Raw genomic sequence first — 12,470 nt, forward strand, 5'->3', positions numbered from 1 at the left:
CTTTAGGAAGTGAAGGAATTGAGGCTCAGGGAAACAAAAGGTAGGAAACTAAGGTCATACTATGATTTTATTGTTTCACATCTGTACTATGAAATCCCTCACACTTGCTATAAATGTGCCGTGAATGTCACTCAAGAGAGAAGTGAAGTTGTTCTGTTATTGCTAGTGCAGGGACTAGAGGGATATTTCTTTTACCAGGTTCTCAAAAGTAATGTCATTGAGGTCCTCTTGTATAACAGTAGTGAACACTTTTTTCAACATGTTTACATTAAACCTGCAAAGTATATCATGCATATCTTTCTTATAATGTCTTTTAATATAGACTAGTAGCATCATACTACAATATAATTCAGTAAAATTAATTTCACAGAAAGCAAAAAAGTTCTGTTTGTATACACCATCTACTGATTTATATTATTAACTGAAGGGTAAATTTTAATAGCATCTAAGGCAGTCTTTCCCCAAATAGTCTATAAAACAACTTATAAAAAAGAATCACTGTTTGTCCTTGGCTTTCCTGCTATCCTTCATTTGTTTGTTTTTCCTCTTCTCTCTTTTTGGGTGTAGCTCTTTCTATCTTTTGGTTTTGCCTCTTCACATTCTGATCTCTCCCTAGGCACAACTACTCATGATTTAAGTTTTATATATAGACAGTATCAAATCAAAACTTGTACTAGATAAAGTAAAACAGGCAAGGAAGACTTGATTGAAGGCTACTGCATTAGTGAAGAGAGGCCAGAACTAAATTTACACTCAACTCCACTGAAACAAAAAGCAGAAGGTTTTTAAGCACTGAGGATGTTACAGGACAGAGCAGGGGAGGGCTGAATGATATAAAAGACCCCCCCTTTTTCTCCAGGGTTTCCTCCCCACCTACTGGGTCTGTTTTGCCTGCTACCTGAGGAAAGATGTCTCTTAATACCAAAGATCAGTGAAAAGGAAAGGAATTTATTATTTATTTGAAATAACACAAACTAAAGTTCTCCACAAATGCACACAGTCCTCCAGGCACCCTTCACATGGCAAGAGGCAACACTTCCAAAGCCTCATGGTCCTGACTCTCACCCAAGCCGCATGGTCCCAATGAAGACACCAAAGCTGCTTGGCCCTAAACAGACGTATGATCCCAAAAAGAGAGATGCCCATTGTCTGCTGTGCCTCCGTTTAAATCCCAGCGCCAATCTTCTTCTGGAGCTCCATTCTGGGCTCCTCTCACAATTGGCCACAGCTGCCAGCATTCTGGGCAGGTGTGGCCCTGTGGTGTGGAGCCAATTATCTCCAAGCTCTTCTGGGCCCTATTACAAATCCCTACGTGGGGGTCCCCTCTTGGCTGCACCCTGTTACAAGGAGAGCTAGTTGGAAATGGAAAGTACTGGATTGGAAGTTGTTGGGGGAAATCATGTCATCTATTTTCTAACTTGTTTTATCCAAAGACAAATTAAACCCATGTCTTCATGATAGGAGATAGTTTTGCAATGTGGCTCCTTCAAAGTTAGGCTCCTAGTCTCCCATTAAAACTGGGAGGTATAGGTACAGTCTCCCTTGAAATTTATTTATGCTCCCAGCAGTTGGCATTCAGGTCCCCAAGAAGGACATTCCTGGATTGTAAAACTGTGGAGAGTTGTTTTTTTAAAATTTTACATCTCAAAGGAACAAGGAGAATCTACAAATACAAGTTTTCTAAAGTAAATGCTCTAAAAAAATAGATGGGTAAGGAACCTTAAAGTAGGAAATAAGCCAAGAGGAATGGCATGGGAAGGCCGTTTTGATCAGCAGGTTACTCACATATGTGTATTTCCTTACATTTTCTCTGACAAGACTTATATATCGAACTGCCATATATACTTCCTATATATGCTTCTCACACCCACATGGAGAGTCCATTGACCCCTCAAATTAAAGATCATTCTCACACAAACGAGGCCTTGTTTGTTCTATGTTCCCAATCTTAGTGATGGGTGTCAACAGGCATTGAAGTATACAAGCCTGAAGTCATGAATTTTCTTTAGTATCTTCTTCACCTCACATATCCAAATCAACACCATGGTCATATATACACACAGTCAAAGAGGGCATTTGGAATTACCCAATTTAATTTTTTCTAAGTTAAAATTATTGGATATATACTCTATGGGCTAAACTGTTAGCATCTCTGATTTCATAAAATGAACGGAAATGTTCTATTAGGAAATCCTTACTTTGTTACTGGCTACTATCTCAGCCAATCTCCAGATTAATTTAGAGTCTTCCATCCAGGCAATATTCTAGTTAGGCTTTCCTGGCCCCATAAAAGGATGCTAACCATGTTTTTATCAGCATTTAAGGCCATCTTTAATTAAATGCAGTATTTACACTACTGGGTTTTATCTGATTTACCAAAAGCTTACTAGCAAGATGCTTTTAAAAAGATTGGTAGTAGCAATCATTGGCCATCAATTCCTCCATATTCTGTAATTTATTTTTTGATTAATTCAGACTACCAACAGCTGTAAAACAGATTCATTGTTTTTGATTTTGTGAAATTGCTTTGGACTATCTGGCATTATGCCTTTGCTGAAAAGATGTTATAAAACATGTAACTGTGAAAGATAAATTTATATTTGTTAACAATGGGTAAATGATACTGCATCATACTACATCTTTTTAAGTATGAGCAGCTAATATGATTGTTATTTTATATAACCTGACAATTTTATAATTGTATGACTATTTTTTTTTTCTTTTTCCACAAAACTTGAAACTTGAACCAGCATTCTCTGTTTACTGAAGTACACACTTTATGGTATTATTTTATACATTTCCCTCATCCCTGGAGTATCTGGTTACATGGCTGTGTGTGACCAGAAACACAAATAGGAGATTATCTTTTCTAATATCTTGAAGTTAGAAAGTTTGTGATTGCTAGCTTCTTTTATAGTTTAAGGAATTCAGGGTCAAAGTCCCTAAAAATGTCTTGATAATTTCCTTCAGGATCTCAGGATGATTGTTCCAGCTGTAGGCCTCATGTCTTTGTTTGAAAAAAGGAGGAAAGGACCAGAAGAAAAATAGTTCTGAACACACATGTTCTTGCCATCTATTTTTTATATCAAAACTCCTCAAAATTTAGTAGCTTAGAACAATTCATTATCATCACATATGGCCATGTATTGATTGACTAGGCTCAGCTGGCTCTCCTTACTTGGGATCTCATGTGATTGCAGTCAGACTGTGTTGGGTCTGGAGGCTTCTGCAGGTTTAACTGGACTCAGAGTCCAAGGTGACTCACTCTGTGGCTGAGCTGATGCTGGCTGTTGCCTGGGAGCTCCAATGAAATGCCTGCCTGTGGCTTTGGCTTCTCATAGCGCAGCAGCAGCTGGGTTCTGAGAGGGAGAGCCCTGAGAGTGAGTGCTGAAACTGAAAGCAGGAAGGCTTTTCATGACCTGGTCTTAGGTATTTGAGAATATTGCTCCTCACATTCTAGCGGCCAAGAAAATAACTAAAGTGTAGTCAGATTCAAGGGAAGGAAATTAGAGCCACGCTTGTCACGTGACAAGCAAGGGATCCATAGTGGCCCTTTTGGGAGACTACCTCAGTCTGCTGCTCTCTGGCTACCAATATGCATGTCCCTTCCACATGGAAAATAGACTAACCTCTTTCCAATATCCTCAAATTGTATTCCATTATAGCTTTGGTTTAAAATCTAGGATTCATAATTTAAATCAGGCTCAAGGGAAGATGAGAATCCAATTTTTCAGGTGCAGCTTCTCAAGCATGGATTTCTCTCTAATGGAAGACTTTTGATCTAAGAGAAAATGTACCTGCTCAATGAACTTAATAAACAATCAATATTATAGTGGTGATATAACAGTATAAGATTTGCAAAAGACACCTCCAAAGTAAAAGGGGTGGTATTAAGGGATGCACATCATGACCACTCATCCACAGGAGGTCTGAAGTCGAGCTGAGCACATGTCACCAGTTTCTGACTGGAGCCAAGTTCTGCCCCCTAAGAATAATTTTCAGTGCTGCTTACCTCTGCCCCCTAGTTTCTCACTCTGCTCTAAAACTTCTTTTTATTTAAAAATTACCTGTGTTTGCTGCTGCATAGCTTCTCAGCCTACTTTCTGCCTTCAGAAGTTTGGGGTTGTCAAGGGTTTTTTTTTTTTTTTTATTTTGAACTGCCTCTGTCCCTTTTAGTCCATTCTTACTGGGTGGGGTTCACTTTAATTAGATAAAAGCCATCCCACAATTTTTTTCCCCCAGAGAGGTTACTCTCTATTTTGGGCTGAGAGTCTTGATGGTGTGGGATTACATCCTGAAGGTTCTTTGGAGCCCTTTTTGCTAGTTATGTTTGCATGTCACTCTGCATGTAAGTCACTCTGACATTTGCAGAAACCCTTGTGTCTGGTTGAAACCCTGCCATAAATGTTTCTGAGGTGTGAGTAAAGGGCGCTCTACATGCACCATTGAACTTCACCCTCCTGTTGTATGTTACTAGAAATACTTTGGGTAAGTTTAGTCCTCAGGCCATTTCTTGTTTTGAGAAACCTTTTGTTGCCTGGGAAGACCAAAGATGATAAATAGTTCTATTTTTGAGTCCATGAGTCTTAACTCTTCTTTTTCTTCTAAATTCTTCTGTAAAACTGAATACCTTTTTTTTTTAAAAAAAAAAAAAAGCTCATGCTTTCTCTATTTGTATCTTATCCTATACATCTAACAGAAAACAATAGACACTTTCAACATTCTGCCTGGGAAATCCATAACCTGATATACCAGTTCATTAGGACCATTTTCTATTCCCTACATTACTCCAGTTTGTCATCACTAAATGTTCTGCCACTAAGAGATTTCACATGACCCAGTTTGAAAAATTCTTATGTGTCACTTCTGCTCTATCCCTATCTGTCAAACCAGTCACTAAAGCCATCCCATGAAAAGAAGAATTAGACTTCGCCTCCTGATATATGAAGGAACATGCCTGTAAAGAAAAGGAAGGAATTTAGGGTGGCTATCTTTGGGGATAACTACCACATAAGGAAAGTAAAATTTCCCAGAAATTCTGATCACACTTTAACTTTTCTCATTTGCCAGAGTTGTTTCAGAATGTATTAAAGGAGCAGTGCATAGACTAGAAAATATGGTGCTTTTTTTTTTCTGGGTTCATTGCCAACTCACAAAAAAGTAGGCGTTCCCTTAGTGAGGAGGAAGAAAATGGTTATTTGGTGGAAAATGAACAATATTTTCTGTAGTCCATACCTTGGATACTTAATATTTTTTGTATGCTATTCTTCCAAACAGTAGAATATAACTGCTTCTTTTCCTATGGAGACATTCTCAAACGCTCTTGTAGTTACTGCAGCCAACTCAAAATTCAAGTTATGTAATCTTCATGATAGGTAATCTCAACAAAGGGACCACTTGTAGTTCCTGGTTCTCTGGCAGTTTGTTAACCAAAAGACAAATTATCTGTCTCCAAAAAACAAGCCCAGTGTTGGAGAAGACAGATTAGCTGTTATGAAAATTTCCACTTGGGAAAAGAGGATTAAGAAAATAAAGAGAAGTAACATTCATAGCAATTTTTAAATCCTGCCAATCAGGAATAGCAAGGAATCCCTGAACTGGCAGCAGAGTAAGCTCTGGGTCAGCCGATGTTTTACTCTCTCATTCCATTTTAGAGGTCCCTCTCTCTGCCCTCCGAGATACTGCATAGATCTGTTTTCAAAAGCAGTTGTTTCTGGTTGTGTATTGAGGGATCCTAGGAGTTGTTCCACAGCTTTTTTAGTGGAGCAATGACAGGCACACGATTGTGTGGTCCAGAAGGTGTTCGGCTACCATGCAGTTCTTCCAGAGTGTCAGTGTGTTACATGTGTCCAGTGTCCGGTAGGTGTAGGTATAGCTGGCCTTTACATTCTTCCCTATCTCCCTCCCTTAACTGAATGGCCATTGCCTTGGGGGTGAGTTAAAGTAATACAGTTGGGGGAAGGCCAAACCTTAATCTTATTTTTGCCTTCAGACAGGCTGCATTTGCCTGGCTTACCTTAGCAACAGTTTGCCTCTTGCTAAGGTTGCTGCTTTTGCTGCCCTTCCCATGCTTTCTATTTAGAGTAAGAAATGTGTTTTTATTTTTTAACTTTTTAAGTCTCCAAATTTTAGCATTCTATGACAATACAGACATCAGACTGCAGGGAGAGAGTACTTTTCTCACCAAAGTGGCATTTCCTCCCATTTGTGCTTCCATGCTTCTGCATCTCACCTGGGTTCCTTTAGCTCTCATAGAATTTTCCTAAAGGTGATAATAGAGCCAGCACTAGCCAACATCCTGGTCAGTATCCCCCTTTCTAACGGTACAGCCTCTGTCCCTGTACAGTTTGCTTTATGAAGTTCATTAGGTGACAATTTGACCAAATATATTTCATTGTATATAGAGATGTGTCCAGTTTTCCAGCATCAGTATCTCAGACTGAATTCTCATCTCTCCACTTGCTCTATTAAGTCAATTCCACATTTTAGTTTCTGTTGCTTATTGCAACCTATTTCTAGTAACAGGCACTGAATCAATTGTGGCACAAGAACAACACATTTCTTACTAATTTAAGTAGCAACCGTTTGTAAAATCTGCAGAAAAACACTGTTCAAAGGAAACATGAATGATGCCATTTTTGTCACCTAACCCTTACGATTCTAGGAACTGGATAACAGAAACTACAACTTGCCCCAGAAAGACAGACCTCTGTGATTATGTATACCAGAAGATCAGATCTCCTTGTCAAAGGCTGACTCATTTTCCATTTTATTAACAGATGTATGCTTTGTATTGCAATTGCAGTTTTTAACTTTACAACGTACCTCTATTTTACAGAAGGCAAGCTAAAAAGGATGCAAGAATATACATTGGCTAAGTGAATATCTAAAATCTGCCACACATAATTTTTACTCTATTGTCCTTCCTGTTGAGAAACCACATAGCACAGTGGCAAATACAATACACAGCACTCAGACCCAGCAGCATCCATACCGTGTTAGCTGTGTGACCTTGGATATTACTTACCTAGTTTTTCTAGCCCTCAGGAGCCCCATTTCAAGAAATTAGGATGATACCATTACATAGGCTTACTGTGATAAAGATAATGGGATAGTGCAAACTGGTATATCACAGTATCTACATGATATCAACTCTTAAGAAGCAATAGCTATCACTGTTATGTATATTATCTCCCCTTTGGAGGGGTCTGTGTTACCTTTTGTCTCAACTTGAAATTTACATTCTATTTATTTTGAAAAGGTAATTTATGGTTTTGAAGTTTCTTTTTGGATTGAGACATGGCTTGAATATAAAGAATCCTGAATATTAAAATATTAAAAGGTTTACATGAAAATTTAAGACAAAAATTAGAAAGTATCTCAGGCCTTCTGTATAATTGTTTATGGACTCACATTCCTCTTTGGGTTATGGGTGATGTTATTGAGTCTTAATATTTAGTCACTAATTCCAAAAACAATTTGTTAAGTACCTATTATGTGTTAGTGTCTGCACATACAAGTGAGAAAACCTGACAAAACCTGCACTTACATAGAGTATACTTAAAATGAAAGATAGTGAGTCAGTACACAAACATCGGTGAAATGATTGCTCATTGTGATAAGAAATCTGAAATAAATACATAGTTGCTATGCTAGCAAAGTATTGGTAGGGGCCTGGTAAACTACTTAACATAGATTTCAAGAAATGTTTCTCAAAAAGGGTAGATTTAAAATGAGACCTAGAGTAATGAAAAGAGACAGATGTGTGAAAAATCAGTAGGAAACCATTCCTGAGAATTAGAATCTCAAAGTTCCCTAAATGGAAACTAATTTGAACAATTGAAGAAACAGAAAACACCACGGTGCCTGGGGTTTAGTGAGTTAGTGGAAGAGACTAGTGAGAAGTTAAGAAGCCAAAACGGGCCAGATTACGCAGAGCTATAAAGACCTAGCAAGAAGTTTGGGGTTTAATATAACTGAAATGCAAATAGGAAGCTATGGAAAGGTTTAAACTAGGGAAGGAGTCTCATTTAAGTTTTAAAAGATCCCTCTGGCTATTATATAGAGAATAGACTGGAATGAGTTAAGAGAAAAATTAGAGCAACCAGTTAGGATGATTATGAAATAAGTGGTGTATGGGGGTAAGGTGGTGGCAGAGGAAATGGATCTAAATGGATGATACCTGATAAAATTTAGACTCACAGCCAACCAACTGGACCTGCTGAGAGATTGGAAGAGGGACATAAAGAAAAGGAGGGAGTCAAAATGTGTCAATGTGTCCCAGTTTTTTGACTTCAGCAATTGGGTCAGTTGTACTAGTCTGACATAGAGAAGGTTAACAAGAGGTTAGCTTTGAAGGTATCTTTTTTGGGATAACCAACAAATTAACATTTTGTTTTACTCATGTTTAAGTAAGATTTCAGTGAGATGAACAAGCAGGGATATCAAGTAGACAGGTAGGTATGGGTTAGGAACACAGAGGGAATGAGATGTGCATTTGAGTATTACCAGAATGCAGTGAGTAGTATTTAAATTCATGACTCTTATCTGGAGATTTAAAAAAAAAATCTGTGCATTATCGACAAAAAATAGTATTTATCATGGAGTAAATAAAATGACCTAGTGAGATTGTATAGATTCAGAGAACTCACTGTCCGAGGAAGCCCAATGTATAGAGTTTGTGAAGAATTATAAGTGTTCTTGGCCTATTATGTTACAGATCACAGAAAAAGTGTATATGTGTTTGTGTGAGTGATATTTGATTTTGAAAAAAAATCATGGAATGGATGAGGTCACTGGTCACTTAGAGACAGTATATAGATTTAGAAGGCCACAGATTTAGCTCTGAGAAACTTGAACTTGTAAAAGTTTAGTGAAGAAGGATACACAAAGAATTTTAAAAAGAATAAGAAGGAGAGGGAGAGGGAGAGAGGAAGAGGAAAAAAAGGAAAGCAATAAACTGAAAAAGAAGAAAAACCATAGCTGAGAGAAGAAAATGTTTTAGGAAGGATGGAGTGAGTAGTCCACTGCATCAGATGCCTTTGTAAGTTTTAATAACTGCATAAAAGCACATATTAAATTGGGAAACATGAAGTTTATTGGTGGCCTTATAAAATTAGTATAATTTAAAATGATAGAGATTTAAGCCAGAAAAAGTAAGTTGAAAACTGAACTTGAGATGAAGTAGGAGCAATCTAGAAAACACTTCTCTTTTTCAATGAACATGAGTGAAGAAATGGGGTCCAGACCCTGTTCCCCATGCCCAGTGTGGAGCTGACATAGAGAGACAGACAGGTAGGCCACATGGCGGGCATGCTCCTTTCAGGATCTGACATGTTCTCCCTCTTGGCCTGTTCTCCACTGGTCTGTGAGAGCACGGCTGGGCCAGTGAGGCAGGAAAGGAGTCAGCGGGGACTGAGACATGGCTGCAGTCCCAGGTTGCATCTAGAACCTGGAGTCAAAGGGGCTAGGGTGTTGGGAACTGCCCTGCCTGGTATCAGAAGCTGTAACCCCCACCTAGGCTAAGGCTGAGGGAATGACCTTGGACCGTAAGCCAGCAAGGAGACAAAAGCTTATCTCCCTGACTGGAGAGCCACTTCTGCTCCTTTTACTTCACCCTGCCTGGCCCCCAATGCTTGGTTGGTTAGCCAATGACGGGTAAGATTCCCCAAGGGGGGAATGATCTAAGACAGGCACGATCACGTGGGAGGCCCCCAAGGAAGGACTTTGGGGCTACAGCAAAAGGGGATGATGGACCCTCGCCCCTCGGCTTTGACATAGTCTGAGTCCTCATTGTCTGTGAGAAAATCTCCTAATCTCTTGGCTGCCTTACTTCCCTTGCTCCACCTAAGCCTTAAACAATGACAGAGGGTGGTGCAGCCCTGGGCTGGAAAGGGCAGGTTCCCTGAGTGATCAGGCCTAAGAAAAAATATGTAAAATCCTGTGATACCTGCTTTGTTTAGAATGTTCTCAATTGAATGATAAGGGTCCAAGGAAGAAGTAAGTTTGTTCCTTAAAGCTTTTTACAGCTCTTTGACCCTGACTCAGAATAGGCCCTCAGACTTCCTTGTTATATGTTGTTTGATCCTTACTTCCTAGCAATGAGTAAAGAGCTTTACCTGAATTCTTATGCACACAAAACCAATAAAAAGCCTCTCCAGCAGGGGAATGGAGTGCTCCCCACTAGAAAGAGTGGCCATTTAGTTCCTATTTCCCCACAGGACCTGGTTGTTTCTGTGTATGTTCTTCTTGTGTGTTGACGAGCCATCCGCAGCATTCCGCGGTCACTTCTGGTCGGTGGTCATGACACTAGGGTGTTAGGGTGAGGCTGATCATTTGACCTGAAGAAGCTCAGCCCTCAGGCACATGCAGATAATCCAGACAGTGTCCAGTCCCTGCCCTTTTTCACCCGAGATGTCAACAACCTGAGCTGGCTGAGTTACAGGACCTCAAAGGGAGCAAGGGCCCTGATCATCTGCAATACCATGGGCACTGTGCTTCAGACCACAGTATCCTGGTGTGCCTGCACTACTGCCTTCTGAAGCGGGCTGCACTCCTATGAATACAATCCCTGCTGGGGGTCTTTCTCCTGGGTTTTGGCTACTTTTTGCTCCTGGTGCCTAATATTGAGTCCAAGCTTCAGCAGCTGGGACTCTTCCACAGTGTCTCCACCATTAGTATGTACCTCTCACCATTGGCTGACTTGGCCCAAGTTATTCAGACTAAACCAACCTAGCATCTCTATTTCTCACCGACTATTGCCACCCTCTAAACTTCTGCCTCCTGGACCTTATGTGGATTTCCACTCAGAAATCCCCACATCATGGTGGCTAACATTCCAGGAATCCTCATGAGCTTCATTTAGCCTCTAGCTTCTCTGAAAGTACCATCAGGAGCAAGATAGGAACTGTCAGCTCCTATAAACCAAAAGCAGTTTGCTTGGCCATGGGACACCTTAATGTCAATGTGTTACCAAAAAGGTTCAAACCAGCAGTTCAAACCAGCCTATGTCAACTGTTCCTGCTGACCAGCTACACGATGCCATGGATTGTGGGAAAGAAAAGGAGAAAACTTTGAGAATCTGGGGACCAAATAAACTGAAGCTGTTGGAAGATTAGGTGCAACCTGAAAGATGAAGCACTTATTTTTTAGAGATTATATTTTTTAATTTGGGAGGTTGGGGTGAAATCTTTAGAAGGTACCTTAAAATAAACTGTTCCTTACCCCTATCCTTCAAGGCTCATTCTCTATTCGGTGATTCTCAACCTGCCTGGTTTGATGAAGGGTAGAGGCATACTGCCTGATCCAGAGTTATTCTTAGGCTGGTAGGGTTGGCCCAGATAAGGTATCTAAAAGAACCAAAACAATCTAGGAAAGATCTAGGAAGTCCTTTAAAAGGACAGAACTTAGATGTTATAAAGAAGAATGCAAGTTAGGCTTCAAGAAGTACTTCCTGACAGGGTTAAAAGGACCAGAAAAACAAAACATTTCTGTCCTGGTAGATCTTGAAAATGTGTCTTTGCCTCTTTTGGAGTAAAATGGAGGAATACTATCAGGATGCAAAGACAAAGGCTCAGGATAACCTCACGAAGGTGGCTTGTCAGTGTCTCACTTCTTGACAGCTGATATAGACACAATCCCCAATTCCCATTCTCCATTTAAGAAGAAGGAGAAAGAAGAAGAAGGAGGAGAAAGAGGAGAAAAGAAAAAGAACCCAGAGAAGGAATCAAAATTCTCTAGAAAACAAGGATGATGGAGATCTATAATTCAAGAGGAGGGTTTGGTATTTTACAGGAGCACAAACTTTTCTTCAGATGTAACCACAGGAAAGGAGAAGTTACATGCAGACACTGATAGGTCTGAAAAATTAGTAATAGGAAAATGAGGATTTCACATCTGGTTTTGATAAGATTATCAATAAGAGTAAAACTAAGAAAATTATAAGGAAATCTTTTTTAAAAAAAGATGGCATAAAATTGCAATTTGAGTCACTAGAGAAGAAAAATTAGAAGGGAAGATAGGGCATTACTCAGTGCTCAGGAGTACAAAGTGTTTATTCAAAGTTATTGTTCATAATTTGTAAGGAAAATGAGGTACATAATTACTTGCTAGTTAGTATCTCAAATTCCCCAGAATACTTTGGGTCACAAATAAGACAAAGCACAAAATCAACCAGTAAGGGAGATTTATTCTCAAGTAAAAAGTAAAAAATCCTAGCATTGCATATTCCAGAGTTGGTTAAGTCAATGGTACACAGTAATCCAAGTTCATGAAACTTTCTCTCGGCTATTCTTGAAGTGTTGCCTTTTCTATGACTAACTCTCCTAATTGATGCAAAATAGCTGCTACAGTTTTAGTGGCAGGTGTAGACATCTAACCAAAGAGACTATAACACCACTATCTCTTTGTAAGTGTGAAGAAACTTGTTCTAGAAGCCACTTAGAAAACTGATTTTTATTGACCACAATTCT

The 12,470-nt window shown here is 39.4% G+C and overlaps 1 pseudogene; it reads left to right on the top strand.

The window, feature by feature from the left end:
• The first annotated feature begins 10,334 nt into the window (after window positions 1-10,334).
• On the top strand, window positions 10,335-11,914 carry LOC114494582 (annotated as a pseudogene).
• Window positions 11,915-12,470: the final 556 nt, after the last annotated feature.

This window comes from Phyllostomus discolor, chromosome 3, assembly GCF_004126475.2.
Source record: "Phyllostomus discolor isolate MPI-MPIP mPhyDis1 chromosome 3, mPhyDis1.pri.v3, whole genome shotgun sequence".
NCBI lineage: Eukaryota > Metazoa > Chordata > Mammalia > Chiroptera > Phyllostomidae > Phyllostomus > Phyllostomus discolor.